Genomic DNA, 19,186 nt, shown 5'->3' with positions numbered 1-19,186 from the left:
TATTCATTCCTCAATTAATTGAGTTTCCAAAGCTCAGTGGTAGAGAATCTGCCTGCCAATGGAGGAGATATGGGATTGATCCCTGGGTGAGGAAGATGCCCTGGAGAAGGAAATGCCAACCCACTCCAGTATTCTTGCCTGGGAAATCCTATGGACAGAGGAGTCTGCTGGGCTATAGTCCATGGGATGGAAAAGAGTCAAAACATGACTGAGCAGCTGAGAACACATGCATACAAAAATTAGCAGTGTTGAAAAATAAAACCTTGATAAAATGTTATTCAAATTTCCATCTAAAATTTTGATTTGAAATTTTAATGATTGGACCCACCACAAAAGACCTCTCATGCTAATATCTACCCTTGTGGACCATGTGGAAGATCTTTGCTCTCAGGTGACAATCTCCTTTTCTCCTTGTCATTAAAAGTTTAGAGACTTGGGTTGTGTTTCATATCTTTCCTTCAGCCTACTGATTAACCCCTGGAATGGGTGAATTTAACTCACATGACCATTATGTCTACTACTGTGGGCAAAAATCCCTTAGAAGAAATGGAGTAGCCAGCGTAGTCAACAAAGGAGTCCGAAATGCAGTACTTGGATGCAATCTCAAAAATGACAGAATGATCTCTGTTCGTTTCCAAGGCAAACCATTCAGTATCATGGTAATACAAGTCTATGCCCTGAGCAGTAATGCTGAAGAAGCTGAACGGTTCTATGAAGACCTATAAGACCTTTTAGAACTAACACCCAAAAAGGATGTCCTTTTCATTATAGGGGACTGGAATGCAAAAGTAGGAAGTAAAGAAACACCTGGAGTAACAGGCAAATTTGGCCTTGGAGTACAGAATGAAGCAGGGCAAAGGCTAATAGAGTTTTGCCAAGAGAACGCACTGGTCATAACAAACAACTTCTTCCAACAACACAACAGAAGACTCTACACATGGACATTACCAGATGGCCAACACTGAAATCAGATTGATTATATTCTTTGCAGCCAAAGATGGAGAAGTTCTATACAGTCAGCAAAAACAAGACCAGGAGTTGACTGTGGCTCAGAACATGAACTCCTTATTGCCAAATTCAGACTTAAATTGAAGAAAGTGGGGAAAACCACTAGACCATTCAGGTATGACCTAAATCAAATCCCTTATGATTATATAGTGGGAGTGAGAAATAGATTTAAGGGACTAGATCTGATAGAGTGCCTGATGAACTATGGACGGAGGTTCGTGATATTGTCCAGGAGACGGATCAAGACCATCCCCAAGAAAAAGAAATGCAAAAAAGCAAAATGGCTGTCTGAGGAGGCCTTACAAATAGCTGTCAAAAGAGAAGCGAAAAGCAAAGGAGAAAAGGAAAGATATACCCATTTGAATGCAGAGTTCCAAAGAATAGTAAGGAGAGATAAGAAAGCCTTCCTCAGCAATCAATGCAAAGAAATAGAGGAAAACAATAGAATGGGAAAGACTAGAGATCTCCTCAAGAAAATTAGAGATACCAAGGGAACATTTCATGCAAAGATGGGCTCGATAAAGGACAGAAATGGTATGGACCTAACAGAAGCAGAAGATATTAAGAAGAGGTGGCAAGAATACACAGAAGAACTGTACAAAAAGTATATTCATGACCCAGATAATCATGATGGTGTGAACACTCACCTGGAGCCAGACATCCTGGAACGTGAAGTCCGGTGGGCCTTAGAAAGCATCACTACGAACAAAGCTAGTGGAGGTGATGGAATTCCAGTTGAGCTATTTCAAATCCTAGAAGATGATACTGTGAAGGTGCTGCACTCAATATTCCAGCATATTTGGGAAACTCAGCAGTGGCCACGGGACTGGAAAAGGTCAGTTTTCATTCCAATCCCAAAGAAAGGCAATGCCAAAGAATGCTCAAACTACCACACAATTGCACTCATCTCACATGCTAGTAAAGTAATGCTCAAAATTCTGCAAGCCAGGCTTCAGCAATATATGAACCGTGAACTTCCAGGTGTTCAAGCTGGTTTTAGAAAAGGCAGAGGAACCAGAGATCAGATTGCCAACATCTGCTGGACAACGAAAAAGCAAGAGAGTTCCAGAAAAAGGTCTATTTCTGCTTTCTTGACTATGCCAAAGCCTTTGACTGTGTGGATCACAATAAACTGTGGAAAATTCTGAAAGAGATGGGAAATACCAGACCACCTGACCTGCATCTTGAGAAACCTGTATGTAGGTCAGGAAGCAACAGTTAGAACTGGACATGGCCAATACATTATTGTAAAGTAATTAGCCTCCAATTTAAATAAATTTAAATAAAAAAAAAAAAAGAACTGGACATGGAACAACAGACTGGTTCCAAATAGGACAAGGAGTACATCAAGGCTGTATATTGTCACCCTGCCTATTTAACTTATATGTAGAGTACATCATGAGAAGCACTGGGCTGGATGAAGCACAAGCTGGAATCAAGACTGCCGGGAGAAATATCAATAACCTGAGATATGCAGATGACACCACCCTTATGGCAGAAAGTGAAGAGGAACTAAAAAGCCTCTTGATGAAAGTGAAAGAGGAGAGTAAAAAAGTTGGCTTAAAGCTTAACACTCAGAAAACGAAGATCATGGCATCCAGTCCCATCACTTCATGGCAAATAGATGGGGAAACAGTGGAAACAGTGGCTGACTTTATTCTGGGGGCTCCAAAATCACTGCAGATGGTGATTGCAGCCATGAAATTAAAAGACGCTTACTCCTTGGAAGGAAAGTTATGACCAACCTAGATAGTGTATTAAAAAGCAGAGACGTTACTTTGTCAAAAAAGGTCCTTCTAGTCAAGGCTATGGTTTTTCCAGTAGTCATGTATGGATGTGAGAGTTGGACTGTGAAGAAAGCTGAGTGCTGAAGAATTGATGCTTTTGAACTGTGGTGTTGGAGAAGACTCTTGAGAGTTCCTTGGACCGCAAGGAGATCCAGCCAGTCCATCCTAAAGGAGATCAGTCCTGGGTGTTCACTGGAAGGACGGATGTTGAAGCTGAAACTCCAGTACTTTGGCCACCTCATGGGAAGAGCTAACTCATTTGAAAAGACCCTAAAGCTTGGAAAGATTGAGGGCAGGAAGAGAAGGGGACGACAGAGGATGAGATGGTTGGATGGCATCACCGACTCAATGGACATGAGTTTGAGTAAACTCTGGGTGATGGACAGGGAAGCCTGGCATGTTGCAGTTCATGGGGTTGCAAAGAGTCAGACATGACTGAGCGTCTGAACTGAACTGGGTAACCCCAAGAGCAAGTCATTCAGCTTATTTCAGGTTGTTTTCTGATTTGTAAAATAGAGGTTAACATCTGTCCTGCTTATTTTGTAGAGTTTTCTGATTAAATGAGTTAGTTTATATGAAAGTTTTTATTAAGTATATAACAGTGGCTTTCAAATTTTTGACCACAGCTTGCAGTAAGAAATTTGAATCATTAAGCAATACTGCTTGACTATCTGTGATATTCTCTAAGATTTCTATTCTTTTCAATTTTATGTCATTTAACTTTTAAAAATGTTCCTTAAGACCCAGTACATGTGAATTTACGATCTGCTAATGTGAAGGTTCTCAACTAGGGGTGACTATTCCCCAAGAGAACACTTGGCAAGGTATGGAGAAATTTCATAACCAGGAAGCTGTAACTGGCATCTAGTGGGGAGAGGCCAGGGATGCTGCTAAACACCCCGCAATGCACAGGACAGCCTCCACAACAGAACATTATTCTGCCAAAAATGTCAGTAGTGCCAAGGCTGAGGAAACCCATGCACTAATATTTCAGGAACTGAGAGTACACAGTATGCAATTATTTAGGGACACTGTAATTACACCAAAAGGACACTACTGCTCCTGCTTGAAGATGAGGCTCCATTTTCCCCCCAAGATAAGATCCAAAGGGAGAAAGAAAAGGATCACACAGTTACTATATATCTACTATATATTAGGTATTCGACATAAGCATTTTTATCATTTAATTATTAACAACAACCCTGTGTGGGAAAATAAAAAAGTTGCTCAGTTGTGTCTGACTAGTCACGACCTCATGGACTATGGCCCCTCAGGCTTGCCATGGAATTGTCCAGGCAAGAATACTGGAGTGAGTTGCCATTTCCTTCTCCAGGGGATCTTCCCAATCCAGGGATCAAACCTGGGCCTCCCTCATTGCAGGCAGATTCTTTACTATCTGAATCACAGGGGAAACCCTAATTATCCATGGATGCCAATAAATATTTGGTAACCGATTACTTGTTCAATTGCACATAGCTAATAAGTGTCCCTCGGAGAAGGCATTGGCACCCCACTCCAGTACTCTTGCCTGGAAAATACCATGGATGGAGGAGCCTGGTAGGCTGCAGTCCAGGGGGTCGCTAAGAGTCGGACACAACTGAGTGACTTCACTTTCACTTTTCACTTTCATGCACTGGAGAAGGAAATGCCAACCCACTCCAGTGTTCTTGCATGGAGAATCCCAGAAACGGGGGAGCCTGTTGGGCTGCTGTCTATGGAGTCACACAGAGTCGGACACAACTGAAGTGACTTAGCAGCAGCAGTAAGTGTCCCAGAAGGAAATGACAAGCCACTCCAGTAGTCTTGCCTGGGAAATCCCATGGACAGAGGAGCCTGGTAAGGCTACAGTCCATGCAGTCACAAGAGTGGGACACAACTTAATGAGTAAACCACCACCACTAGTAAGTGTCCTGACCCAAAGCCCACATTTTATTTTACAATACTGTTCTCTCTTCTTTGGTTCAAGGAGGGAAACTCCATACCCAAACAACAAAGAAGCATAGCTGAATTGACCCTTGGTGTTTACTACCTAAAGCAATTTCCTAATGATCACTTGCAATTTTTGTTGCATGTAAGAAACATTTGAATGTTAAGAGGCATGGCTTATGTTCTGGTTTCACCTACTTAAGTGAAATTCAGATTCTTTGTCCATGAAATAGAATGTAACAATTGGTATTAATTTAGGAAAACAGTAGGAGGAGCTCCTTTCGTTTAAATGAAGTAAAGGTGTTTAATCTGTATTAGCTTTAAAGTTCAGTTCAGTTCAGTCACTCAGTCGTGTCTGACTCTTTACAGCCCCATGAATCGCAGCACACCAGGCCTCCCTGTCCATCACCAACTCCTGGAGTTCACCCAAACTCATGTGCATTGAGTTGGTGATGCCATCCAGCCATCTCATCCTCTGTTGTCCCCTCCTGCCCCCAATCCCTCCCAGCATCAGGGTCTTTTCCAATGAGTCAGCTCTTCGCATGAGGTGGCCAAAATATTGGAGTTTCAGCCTCAGCATCAGTCCTTCCAATGAACACCCAGGACTGGTCTCCTTTAGGATGGACTGGTTGGATCTCCTCGAAGTCCAAGGGACTCTCAAGAGTCTTCTCCCACACCACAGTTCAAAAGCATCAATTCTTCGGCACTCAGCCTTCTTCACAGTCCAACTCTCATATCCATCCATACATGACCACTGGAAAAACCATAGCCTTGACTAGACGGACCTTTGTTGGCAAAGTAATATCTCTGCTTTTTAATATGCTATCTAGGTTGGTCATAACTTTCCTTCCAAGGAGTAAGCGTCTTTTAATTTCATGGCTGCAGTCACCATCTGCAGTGATTTTGGAGCCCCCCAAAATAAAGTCAGCCACTGTTTCCACTGTTTCCCCATCTATTTCCCATGAAGTGATGGGACCAGGTGCCACGATCTTAGTTTTCTGAGTGTTGAGCTATAAGCCAACTTTTTCACTCTCCTCTTTCACTTTCATCAAGAGGCTTTTTAGTTCCTCTTCACTTTCTGCCGTAAGGGTGGTGTCATCCGCATATCTGAGGTTATTGAGATTTCTCCCCGCAGTCTTGATTCCAGCTTCAAGCGCATGGAAACTTCTACATAAATAATTGCTTTTTATTTTTTAAAGGAAATCACAATTATTTCTAAATTCAGGAATGACATAAAAGAAATAACGTAAAGTTGAACTAAGACTATTTGAGGAAAGGTATTACTTCCATACTACTAAATATGAAAAAATAAGATAGATAAATGCTTAGAAAAATTAAAATACTGAACAAGATGTTAAAGAATATGAATAAGCCAAACCAAAGTAAAAAATAAGGATTACCTAGAAAATAAGTTACCTGACTCTGGTAATTAATTGAAGAAATGTTGCTCCAACTGTTAAAAGACAAAGATTCCTCATACCGTAAACTATTTTGAAATACATAGCCTAATGAAGTTAATTCTAATAATAGTTTGTAAATGAATATAATGACCAGATTATATTTTCTTAATATTATGGGGCAAGCTTTTAAAAATACCCCCAAATAAAACTAACACCTAAGACAAAAATTATTAGGCTCAGTTCAGTTAATTCTCTAGTTTCTTCATCTGGAAAAGAGCATAGTAATAGTATCCATTTTATTCAACCATTGTATGGATTAGGTGAAATAATCCATGTAAATTTCTTAGTGAAAAATCAACTATGGTTGGTTAGGGCACTGAAATTTGGAGTTTGTCCAGCAGTTAACCTAACCTGACTAATGTACCAATGTTTTATTTACATGGCTGGAGGTACACTGAATTGCTGAATTGCTGAATTCAGCTACACTTTAACTGATGACCACAGACCTCAAGTGGCCCCTTGATGATATCTAGATACAAATAACATTTGTCTAACATTTGTCTATTTCTTTCATACTCCCAATCTCTTCAGTGTCAGTTTTATAACTTCTGTCTTCTCACACCTTCCCTCCTGCCCCCGCCCAGCATCCTTGCTCTCAGTCCATGACATTACTTCTGAGTCACTGAGAAAAAAAAGTGACTATTACAGGCTCCCACAGCAACCACATTTGCCCATCAGCCAGCATCTGCCCTTATGTTATCTTCTCCCTCTTCTTCTATTAAATACAGAGATACCCTCAGGGCTCCTAGGGCTTTCCAGGTCGCTCAGTGGTAAAGAATCTGCCTGCCAATGCAGGAACCACAGGAGATGAGGGTTTAATCCTTGGGTCAGGAAGATCCTCTGGAGTAGGAAACTGTAGTCCACTTTGGTATTCTTGCCTGGAAAATCACATGGACAGAAGAGCCTGGTGGGCTACAGTCCATGGGGTGGTAAAGAGTTTGACACGACTGAGTGACAGAGCACACAAGCACATTCCTTAATCCAAGGAGCATTTTGGTACAAGGTAACCTCTCTCACAGGGCTTCTCTTGTGGCTCAGCTGGTAAAGAATCCGCCCGCAATGCAGGAGACCTGGGTTTAATCCCTGGGAAGGTTGGGTTCAATCCCTGGGTTTCCTTCCCTTGGGAAGATCCCCTGGAGAAGGGAAAGGCTACCCACTCCAGTATTCTGGCCTGGAGAATTCCATGGACTCTATAGTCCATGGGGTCTCAAAAAGTCAGACACAACTGAGTGACTTTCATTCAACCTCTCTCAAGCCTAGATTTCTGCAATAGACTTTTAACTGGTCTCCTTACTTCCAGTCTGAGCAGATCCATCACCCCCAAGGTTTCCACAGGCCCATTGGTGATCCATCCTTCATAACCCCTCCCACTTCTCCCTTCCCCCACAGTCAGACAACCACAAATCTGCTTTCTGTGACTTCAGTTGCACAAATATAAGCTTTTGACTAGTGAAAGTGTTACTGATTGTAAGATTGGTGATTCCACTTTTATGAAAGTCAAAATATAATGAAGTAAAGCAAAGAAAGAATTGAAATGAAAGCATTCTGTGACAAATATGAGAAAAACTTACTATCTAGAATATTTTTAAATTAATAAAAAGGATTTTGTTTTGGCTTATATGATAATAAGGAACAGAGATATGTTCCAGTTAGCTCTAGAAAAATGGTACATTTTTTTAGGGATATAATGAACTGGATCTAAGCTGATGGTTAATGAAAACAGATAACCTGAAGGATTGACTCTTGTTTTTCTCTCATGGGCCAAATGATTGTTCTCTGAGTGACCTGTTGCTTTAAGAGCATCTCCTGTGTTTTCTCCTTTACCAATTGCCTTTCTCTGCTAATTTTACTTTCTCATCCCTCATAATTTCAGCTTGTCATGACTTCTCTGACTCCAGGTATACCCATGGCATCTTTTGGTTCAGCCATTTTTGACTTTTGCTCCTTCTAATAAGTGTGTTGATACTCAGTATTTCCAAAGTCAAATTTGCAAGCTAGGAATGTGATTGGCCTGACTCACCTTTGTGCCCAGATCATGTAGTGTAGTAAGTTGCTGGCCAGGATATACACCAGTTACCTTTGGGTCTGAACTGACCCATCACTTGTCAGGATCACATGGTGCAAAATATCAACAGGTGCAGAGAGCAGGGCAGGCATTAGGTGGTTTCCTGTCCAATAAAGAGGACTTCCCTGGTGGCTCAAGTGGTAAAGAGTCCACTTGCATTTCAGGAGACCTAGGTTTGATCCATGGGTCAGGAAGATCCCTTGGAGAAGGGCATGGCAACCCACTCCAGTATTCTTTCCTGGGAAATCCCATGGACAGAAGAACCTGATGGGCTACAGTCCATGGGGTCACAAAGAACCAGACATGACTGAGAGACTAATAAGTTGGCTTTTTGTTCAGTAAGGAGAATGGAGCATTAAAGCCAGATGGAACTGGGTTCAAATCTCAGTTCTGCTATTTGCTATCTATGTGACCTTGGCTAGCTTTTGTAATGTTATCCTCTGGACCTTAGTTTTCTCATTTACAACTTGGGGATGATAACTGCTTTGTAGAATTTTTGTAAGAAATAATATGTGTAAAGCACAATACAGTATCTAACACACTGTAGATCTTTTGTTAATGGTAGCTATTTTATCTTATTTAAAATTATCATTTATTCTATTATTATTTAACAGATTAATAATGACCTCAAGAAAAATAACCAATAATGACCTCAAGAAAAATAACATATCTCTTTGATATGGCAGATATCAAAAGAGAGCTCACACAAGGAGAAAACCATATAGTTAGCTAACATTGAAGGAAATGCTCCGCTCACCATGAATTTTAAAAATGCATTTAAAAATAGCTATAAGAGGGACTTCCTTGGTGGTCCAATACTTAAAACTCCAAGCTCCCAGTGGAGAGGGCCTGAGTTTGATCCTCGGTCAATGAACTAGATCCCACATGCTACAACTCAGAGCACGCATGTCACAACTAAGACCTGGCACAACCAAACAACAAATATAAAAAATAGCTATGAGATATATTTCACATCTGTTAAACTTGCTAAAATAAAATTATACATTCCAATATTGTTGGAGCAATGAAGAAAAAGTACACTCATATTTGGTAGGTGGTCATATTTGATATGTGCATTTATGCTCATTCAGTGTTTGACTCTTTGCTACCCTAGACTGCAGCCCATGAGGCTTTTCTGTCCATGGGATTCTCCAGGCAAGAATATTGGAGTGGTTTGCCATGCCCTCTTCTAGGGGATCTTCCTGATGCAGGGATAGAACCCGAATCTCTTGTGTCTCCTGCATTTCGAGTGAATTTTTTTACCACTAAGCCACCAGGGAAGCCCAGGTGGCATTATATAGATTAGCCTAATTATTCCAAGTAATACTCTCACAAAACATACCCTTCAATTTATAGTCCCTTTCTGGGGAAATATCAATACTTCCCAAAGAGGTCATTGAAAGGAAAACTTTGTACAAAATGTTTATAGCTCTCTTTTTAATTCAGAGGCTTTCATTATTTTAGAACTGAAAGAGACCTAGGAGATTATTTTTCCTCTAGGGCTGCATATTAGAATCATTTAGGAGCTTTTAAAAATACTCATTTTCCCATGCCCAGAGATGAAGAGTTAATTGTCCTGGAATATGGGCTGAGGCTGAGTGTGGCTTAAAAGCTCCTCAGGTGATTCTAATGTGTAGCCAGAATGGAGAACCACTCTTCCATTCAACTCCATTAGGGGAACTATGACAGAACAGAGCCAGGGATCGGCTAAAAGGCTATCTCTGAAGGGAACACCTACATAGATGTGGTAGAAGAGCTGAGTTGAAAATGGAGATGCTCTTAATTCTTAGTTTCTAACTTCTATTCTTGGTGAATAACTGGAAATAGCCATGTGGCCAACACCTAGAGACTTGGTAACCAGTTATGGTGGAATAGTACAAGGCATTCACTAATTGTTATAGAAGGTTGTTTAGTCACTCAGTCATGTCCGACTGTTTGTGACCCCATGGACTGTAGCCCGCCAGGCTCCTCTGTCCTTGGAATTCTCCAGGCAAGAATACTGGAGTGGGTAGCCATTTCCATCTCCAGGGTATCTTCCTGACCCAGGAATTGAATCTGGGTCTCCTGCATTGCAGGTGAATTCCTTACCATCTGAACCACCAGGGAAGCCCCTATAGACAAAGTAGAATGTACTGTTTATATTTGATGTACTATACTACCCTGTGGACTGTAGCCCATCAGGCTTTTCTGTCCATGGGATTCTCCAGGCAAGAATACTGGAGTGGGTTGCCTTGCCCTCTTCTAGGAGATCTTCCTGACCCAGGGATTGAACCTGAATCTCCTGTGTCTCCTGCATTGCGAGTGAATTTGTAGACATCTGTAGACAAAGTAGAATGTAGTGTTTATAGTTGACGAGAACTAGGTGTGATGGTGGTGTATCCGTTGCTGCTTCATTGAGAGAGTCCTAACCGGGACTGCTGATTTCCCTCTTTGGAGAGTCACAGGTCTTCCGTCATGTTCTCCCCTGACCAGGTGGTCAAGTCTCCCATCTCTGTTGAGGGGAGAGAGGTTATCAATATTCAGGACTGCTGAAGGTGGGCTGTCCATGCTGAACAGTAGCAAATCAGAAGAATCCATTTTTAAAACTTGTAGTGAAATACACCTAGCATAAAACTTACCACCTTAACCGTTTTCAAGTGAACAGTTCAGCGGCATTAAGCACATTCACATTGCTGTGCAGCCTTCACCACCATCCAGCTCCAGAACTTTTTCATCATGTTCAACTGAAACTTTCTACCCATTAAATGATAACACCCCATTTCCCCCACTCCATCACCCAAGTCTGTCAACTACTATTCTACCTTGAATTTGACCTCAGCAACACATATAGATAGTATCATGCAACACGTGTCTACTGTGACTGGCTTCCCTCACTTAAGGGCTTCCCTGATAGCTCAGTTGGTAAAGAATCCGCCTGCAGTGCAGGAGACCCTAGATCAATTCCTGGATCTGGAAGATCCACTGGAGAAGGGATAGGCTACCCACTCCAGTGTTCTTGGGCTTCCTTTGTGGCTCAGCTGGTAAAGAATCATCCTGCAATGCGGGAGACCTGGGTTCAATCCCTGGGTTGGGAAGATCCCTTTGAGAAGGAAAAGGCTACCCACTCCAGTATCCTGGCCTGGAGAATTCCATGGACTGTATAGTCCATGGGGTCTCAAAGAGTCAAACACGATTGAGCGACTTTCACTTTCACTCACTCCTTCACTTAATGTCTCCAAAGTTAAGAGTTCATTTTTAAGGAAAATTATTCCATCTTTATGTCCACTTCCTTGATCTTTCCAGCAAAGGTCCATTTCCTTCCTGGTTGAGGATCACCCCATCCCTTCTATTGGTCCTTGCTTTCCTGTTCTAGTGGCCACCCTGTCTTTCCCCTCTTCTTTTTCCTAGGTTCAGTTTTACCTAGTGAGCAAGACAGGAAAAGCTAGCTCTGTAAGCTTGTATTTGAAACTAAGTCTGAAGTGCTGTTTTGTTTTTGCATCTTTGTTTCAGCTTCATTGTAGACTTGGGAAGGCAAGGGATCTCTTAGGGTATGAAAGAAAATAAGGGAACACAGAACATAATTAACACTTGGAGACATATGCCTGCCTCAAATATAAAAGTGGTACCTAAGGGCAGAGAAGCCTGGTGGACTGCAGTCTATGGGTTCGCTAAGAGTCAGACACCACTGAGCAACTTCACTTTCACTTTTCACTTTCATGCATAGCAGAAGGAAATAGCAACCCACTCCAGTGTTCTTGCCTGGAGAATCCCAGGGATGGAGGAGCCTGGTGGGCTGCCGTCTATGGGGTGGCACAGAGTCGAACACGACTGAAGCGACTTAGCAGCAGTAGCAGCAGCATATTAAAAAATTGAGGAAGTTATAGAATTTGTCAAAATTGGTTTGTTTTGATCATAAGAGACTATTGTGTGCTGGTTAACATATGAACTCTGGATCTGGATTATCTGAATTTGAATCCTAGCTTTAACACATTTCAGTTGTGTGCCCAGAGAACTTACTGAACTTCTCTGTACTCAGTTTTTCCTCATCAGTGAAAAGGTATTATAATAATAGTACCTACCTTGTAGACTGTTGTCAGGAAAAAAGTTAAGATGTATAAAGCAATTTTTAGTACCACCTGGCAAGGAAGCAGTAAGTAAGTGTTAGATAGCAATACTTTTTGGGCAGTGTTTTGATGCTCTGTTATCTATCACACCAAATATGGTTAACTATATAAGGAAAATAGATTTTAAAATTCAAGATAACATTATTCATACTAGCTCCAAACTGGACACAATGCAAAGTTGATTTGTTAATGAACAGATAAGCAAAACATGGAGTATCTTTTAAAACATTTATTTATTTTATAAAAAAAATTTATTTGGCTGGTCTGGGTCGTCTTTGCTGCGTGCAGGCTTTCTCTAGTAGCAAGCAGGGGCCACTTTAGTTGTGGTGCTCAGGCTTTCATTGCGGTGGTTTCTCTTGCTGCGTAGCACTGGCTCTAGGATGCACGGGCTTCAGTTGCAGCACGCAGGCTTGGTAGTGTGGCTCAGGCTCTAGAGCACAGGCTCAGTGACTGTGGGGCACCGGCTTAGTTGCTCCATGGTATGTGGAATCTCCCCACACCACGCATCAAACGTGTCTCCTGCATAGGCAGGTGGATTCTTAACCATTGGACCACCAGGGAAGCTCACCGTGGTGTATCTTTTAATAAAGTACTTCTCAGCATAAAAAATAGTAAGCTGCTGAATCATGCAACAACATATCTGAATCTCAAAAACATCTGGCTAGGTTAAAAAAAACAGACCCAAAAGACTACATATTATATAATTCCATTTGTATGAAATTTCTGGAAAAGGCTAAACTGTAAGGACAGAAAGGTCACTGGTTGCCTGAGTTGTGGAAGGGACCACAGGCTGACTGCAAACTGACATGAAGGAACTTTTCTGATGAAGTATTTTATTTTATTTTTAATATTTATTTTAATTGGAGGCTAATTACTTTACAATATTGTATTGGTTTTGCCATATATCAGCATGAATCCGCCACGGGTGTACACGTGTTCCCCATCCTGAACCCCCCTCCCACTTCCCTGCCCATACCATCCCTCTGGGTCATCCCAGTGCACCAGCCCCAAGCATCCTGTATCATGCATCGAACCTGGACTGGCATTTCGTATATGATATTATACATGTTTCAATGCTATTCTCCCAAATCATCCCACCCTCGCCCTCTCCCACAGAGTCCAAGTATTTTAAAACCGAATTTTGGTAATGGTTGCACAACTGTATAAGTTTACTAAAACTTATTGAATTTTACTCTCAAAATCAATAAATTTTATGGCATGCAAATTACACTTCCATAAAAATGTTACAGAGAAATTCAAGATAAATTGAAACCAGAGATTCATATCTGTTGCTCTCTAGTCTGTTTCTCACTTTAAAAAAAAACTTTTTTTTTGGTAAGAATAACATATGTTGATTGCTGGGAGACGATTCTCATGCATTAGTCATGTTTCAGCACGTTTTGCAAGCAAGCCCTTGGCTTCCCTTGGTTCCGAGCTGTCTTTTCAGGGATGTTTGAAGGTAGAGAAAGTGTCTTCCTCTGTGGCAAAGGCAGGCATGGCCCCTCTCCATGTACAGTAAAGAAAATGTCTGCCTCTGGAGGAAAGAACAGGCATGCTTCCTGCTCATAAAATATTTGGGTTCCCTAAGCTCAAAGTTCCACTCTCATGATGCAACCCAGTGTGTGTGCAGGTGGTCACCTGGCCCTCTTCATGTTGCCCTGTGAGAACAGGGGGGTGAGTCAAACCAGTAAAGAATGTGCTGATGCCAGCTTTTAATTGCTGTGAGTAATCAGTTCAGCTCAGTCGTGTCCGACTCTTTGCAACGCCATGGACTGCAGCACGCCAGGCCTCCCTGTCCATCACCAACTCCAGGAGTTCACTCAGACTCATGTCCATCGAGTCAGTGATGCCATCCAACCATCTCCCCTCTGTTGTCCCCTTCTCCTCCCGCCTTCAATCTTTCCCAGCATCAGGGTCTTTTCAAATGAGTCAGTTCTTCACATCAGGTGGCCAAAGTATTGGAGCTTCAGCTTCAGCGTCAGTCCTTCCAATGAACACTCAGGACTGATTTCCTTTAGGATGGACTGGTTGGATCTCCTTGCAGTCCAAGAGACTCTCAAGAGTCTTCTCCAACACCACAGTTCAAAAGCATCAATTCTAATAAAGTTCTCTAATTCTGAACAGGAGTCCCCAGTCTTGTTGCATCAATGAAACTGTAGCAGGTTAGTTTGTTAGCTTTATAAGCAGGGTAAAATTGCTGACCTTTCGGTTTTGTGTGTGTGTGGGAAAATATACATAGCATAAAGTTTACCATTTTAACCATTTTTAAGTGTGCAGTTCGGTGACATTAGCACATTTACATTGTTGTACAACCATCAGCACCATCCCTCTTCACAACTTTTTCATCATTCCATATTGAAACTCTGCCCATTAAACATCTCATTCCCCTCCCCGCAAGCCAGTGGTAACCACCATTTACTTTATGTCTCTGTTTAACTACCCAATGAACCTCACCTAAGTGGAGTCATACAATATTTGTCCTTGAGCGTCTGACTTATTTCACTCAACATGATGTCTTCAAGGTTCCTCCATGTTGTGAGCTTGAATCAGGATCTCATTCCTTTTTAGGCTGAATAATATTTATTGTATGCCTTCACAATTCTTGACACTAATTATTAAAAAAATACAGAGGAAGAGGGTTTGGATAAGCAAGATGAAGGTTCTTGTGATGGGGGAGGGAATTAAGGAGAGGTAACTAGGGCAACTGGTAAAGAATAGAAATTTCATTTCTACAGCCACAAGTGCAGCATTCCACAGAAAACCAAGACCACTGTGGAGTTATGTGTCTGGTTCCTGGTCGCCTGGAGTCTAGTCTCGGGGACAGGACAGTAGAGAGGGGTCTGAGCAGGAGGTAGGGATTTATCCCAGCAGCTCTTCTGCTAGTGCTTCACATCACAGGATTAATCCCTTTCAGAATCAGCTGTCAGTCCCAGCAATTCTTCCCCATCCTTAGCCTGGGTGGGAGCTCACATGGGCTTCTTACAGCCGTGGGTCCTGAGATAAGACGTTGACAGCATTGGCTTAATTTGGCTATTGCCCAGATATAGGCAAAATTAGAATTAGATCTAATTTTTAGATCTAGATCTAGTTCATCTACTTTAGATCGAGCTCATTTCATAACTAGATGACATCTAGCTTCTGATAAGAACCCTTGGTCCCCTCCTCTAGTCCTTTTTAACCATCTCCTCTCCCCTCTGTTCTCACCACTCTGTTCACAAGAAAACTGAGACTCTGTCCTGTCACACAAAGACTTAACTGATCATGTGCTGAAATGTCTTTCTGGGTCATTTTCAATATAATTGGGATTTAAATTCATACAATGACACTCTCAGGAGAGAGCATTTCAGACGTGAGTGAACAGATAGATGCAGAATTCTTGGAGGCAGGAGGGTTTATTTTTATTCCCTTCAAAACTGCTTCACATAGGATGTTACTAGTCAGCTTACGAAGTGGGCAAAAAAAAAGAACAACTACTTTTTGGATGGATAGAAACACCTTAGAGTTTATCTGGTTTGGTCTAGAAAACACCTTAGAGATATTCTTGTTCAACTCTTTATTTTATAGGCAAGAAAATAGAGCTTCAGAGAGGGGAAATGTCTTTCCAAAGTCACTCAGTGAACAAAGGACTAGATGCCAAATGTCTGTATATATATATACTTTTTAATTAGGCAACTCTGAGATAGGAAGGGTACAATTAGTTTATGAGCTCACTGAATAATCTAACTAAGCTTCACCTTCTGTTAAAAGCATTTGTATTGGAGAAATTGCTTTGTATTTAGAAATTCTCGACCACAGGGCCTGTGTCAGTCATTTTGCTTCCCTGTACCTAGCATGTGTTTTGCATAATAGGTGAGCAATGAGTGATATATTTGATTTTCTCCTTTAATTCCTATATTTTATTTTTTTTAAAGATATTTATTTATTTGGCTGTGCCAGGTTTTAGTTGCAGCATGAGGTATCTTTAGTTGAGGCACGAGAGATCTATTAATAGTTTCCTGACCAGGGATCAAACCTGGGCCCCCTGCATTGGCAGCATGGAGTCTTAGCCACGGGACTACCAGGGAAGTCCCTGATTCCTATCTTTTAAAGGAGAAGAATTCTTTTGGTTTTGTTTTGTACAGATATAGCAACCATTCACATTTTCCTTATATGCTGTGTTCATCATTTCATCTATCATATGGTACTATAGTTATTTGTAAGTAATCTTTATCTACCCAATTACACAGTGGCTACTTTGGGAACATGAGTTAGTCACCTCTGAACCATAGCACAGTGCATGATACATTATTGGGTTTTCAATAAATGCTTTATGAATCGAACTGAATAAATATAGGTCTTTCTTTTCCCATACTATTGAATCATGGGTTTTATTTGTTAACTAAGACCCCCAGCAACTTAAATAAACTTTCTTGATTTCAGCTGGAATTTAGTTTTTGTTTGTTTTGGTTTACATTATTTCTAAAGAATATTTTTTTATTCCCTCATGTATAGAATAATAATTTGCTGCTGTTTCCTCTTCTACTGTAAAACAAAATTTCTAGGTGCCTAAATATAATTTGTACATTTATTTTGGCTTTTAGGGTACACTGCAGTTGGTTAAACTCTTCGTTTCACACATAAAAATATTAACACCGTGGTGGCTCAATGGTAAAGAATCTGCCTAGCAATGCAGGAGACGTAGGTTTGATCTGTGAGTTGGGAAGATCCTCTGTAGGAGGAGATGGTAACCCACTCCAGTATTCTTGCCTGGAAAATCCCATAGACAGAGAAGCCTGGTGGGCTACAGTCCATAGGGCTGCAAAAGAGTTGGACACGACTGAGCGACTAAACCACAAAACAGCCCTTACAGTTAGTTTGAAGAGAGGATGTATCTACTTTAAAACTGCTTTCTTAAAAAACTAATTATAATTCTGGAAACAAATATGTTTTAAATCTTCAGACTTGTATAGTTATATGCTTTTTAAAAAGTCTTTTGCATTAGATGTTTTTCTGGGAAATTTGAAATTAACAATAGATTAACATTCCATTGGAGAAGGCAATGGCAACCCATTCCAGTACTCTTGCCTGGAAAATCCCATGGGCGGAGGAGCCTGGTAGGCGGCAGTCCATGGGGTCGAGAACAGTCGGACACGACTGAGCGACTTCACTTTCACTTTTCACTTTCATGCACTGGAGAAGGAAATGGCAACCCACTCCAGTGTTCTTGCCTGGAGAATCCCAGGGATGGCAGAGCCTGGTGGGCTGCTGTCTATGGGGTCTCACAGAGTCAGACACAACTGAAGTGACTTAGCAGTAGCAACATTCCATTAAGTTTTCAAAATAATCACACATCTGAAAGGGCATCATGATTAAGTCAGATTAATGCAGGATACCACCTGCAGTACAGGAGACTCTGGTTCTATCCCTGAATTGGGAAGATCCCCTGGAGAAGGAAATGGCAACCCACTCCAGTATTCTTGCCTGGAAAAATCCCATGTCAGAGGAGCCTGGTGGGCTACAAAATCCATGGGGTCACAAGAGTTGGACACGACTTAGTAACTAAACCACCACTACCATCTTTAAGGGAATTTGATTAAGTCACAGGTATTGATTTGTCAAAGCACCACTAATTTTTTGTCTTTAGTTTTATTATGCAGTACACCACAGTAGGTATTTTATTATCTGGATATTTATATTTTGGATAAATATTTTGTTATGCTTCCAATGCATATGCATATGCATGCATGCATGTTCAGTCATGTCTGTCCATGGACTGTAATCTGCCAGGCTCCTCTGGAATTCTCCAGGCAAAAATACTAGAGTAGGTTGGCATTCCCTTCTCCAGGGGATCTTCCCAACCCAGGGATTGAACCCAGGTCTCCTACATTGCAGGCAGATTCTTTACTGTCTGAGCCACCAGGGAAACCCAAAATATGTTGTGAGAAAAGGCTGAATCCATATGGTGCTGCAGCAGAAACTCCACTCCTCCAGAGACTTGCTTGGCTCTAGCTTATACTTCTTTTGCCAAATCTTGTTGTACATTTGTTTAAAATTGACTATTTGATTTTCACTTGGATCCTTAGTATCAATGGATAAATGATATTTTCGTTTTTCCACAAGCGTATGTGAACTTCTGTCATTTTGTCTTCTTAACAGGGATTAAAGTTCAGTAAATATTTTAATGTGTTGATATATGTAGCCAGCAAATCTTGACCTAATAGTTGTGTGTCATATGGGAACTATAACTATGACTCTTTGGTAAAAGTTCTTACTTCTAATGGAGATTATTGGCATACTCTACCTATGTATCTACACACACACACACACACACACACACACACACACAGAGTTAAATGGTTGAAAGTATGGTATGATATATATAGGAGGCTGGACTCTATGTAGAACAGACCTGGGTTTGAATTTCTGTCACATTCTAGTTGTGTTACTTTAAGAATATTAATCTCTCTAAATCGTAATCAATGAAGTGTTTTTATGTGTTATGATAATATATTATAAAGCAGTTAATATTAATACTTAGCATAGAGCAAATGCCTATTAAATAAATATTAGCTGGTATTTTGGATATTTATCTCTTATTTTTGCTTACTTTTTCTCTTTATTTCAAGGAGATTTGAAGCAACTTACCATGTTCCCTAGAGAAATGACTCACTGGGAACCATTACAATGGCTGGTGGGTAAAACTTGGAAGAATCAGTGTGATTATGTATTGGATGTTTAGAGAGCAAATGGATACTTGGAGAACATAAAGCTTGGAAAATTCTCCTATGGATTCCAGACAGCAAAAATGTTCTTATGCATAATAGCTAGAGGTGTATTTAGTTAAACAAATGCTGGATT

This window comes from Bos grunniens, chromosome 24 (genome assembly GCF_055505025.1).
Source record: "Bos grunniens cultivar Pamir isolate PY7600 chromosome 24, Bosgru_T2T1.0, whole genome shotgun sequence".
Classification (NCBI taxonomy): Eukaryota; Metazoa; Chordata; class Mammalia; order Artiodactyla; family Bovidae; genus Bos; species Bos grunniens.
The sequence above is the reverse complement of the archived record's forward strand: the minus strand, read 5'-3'. Positions refer to the sequence as shown.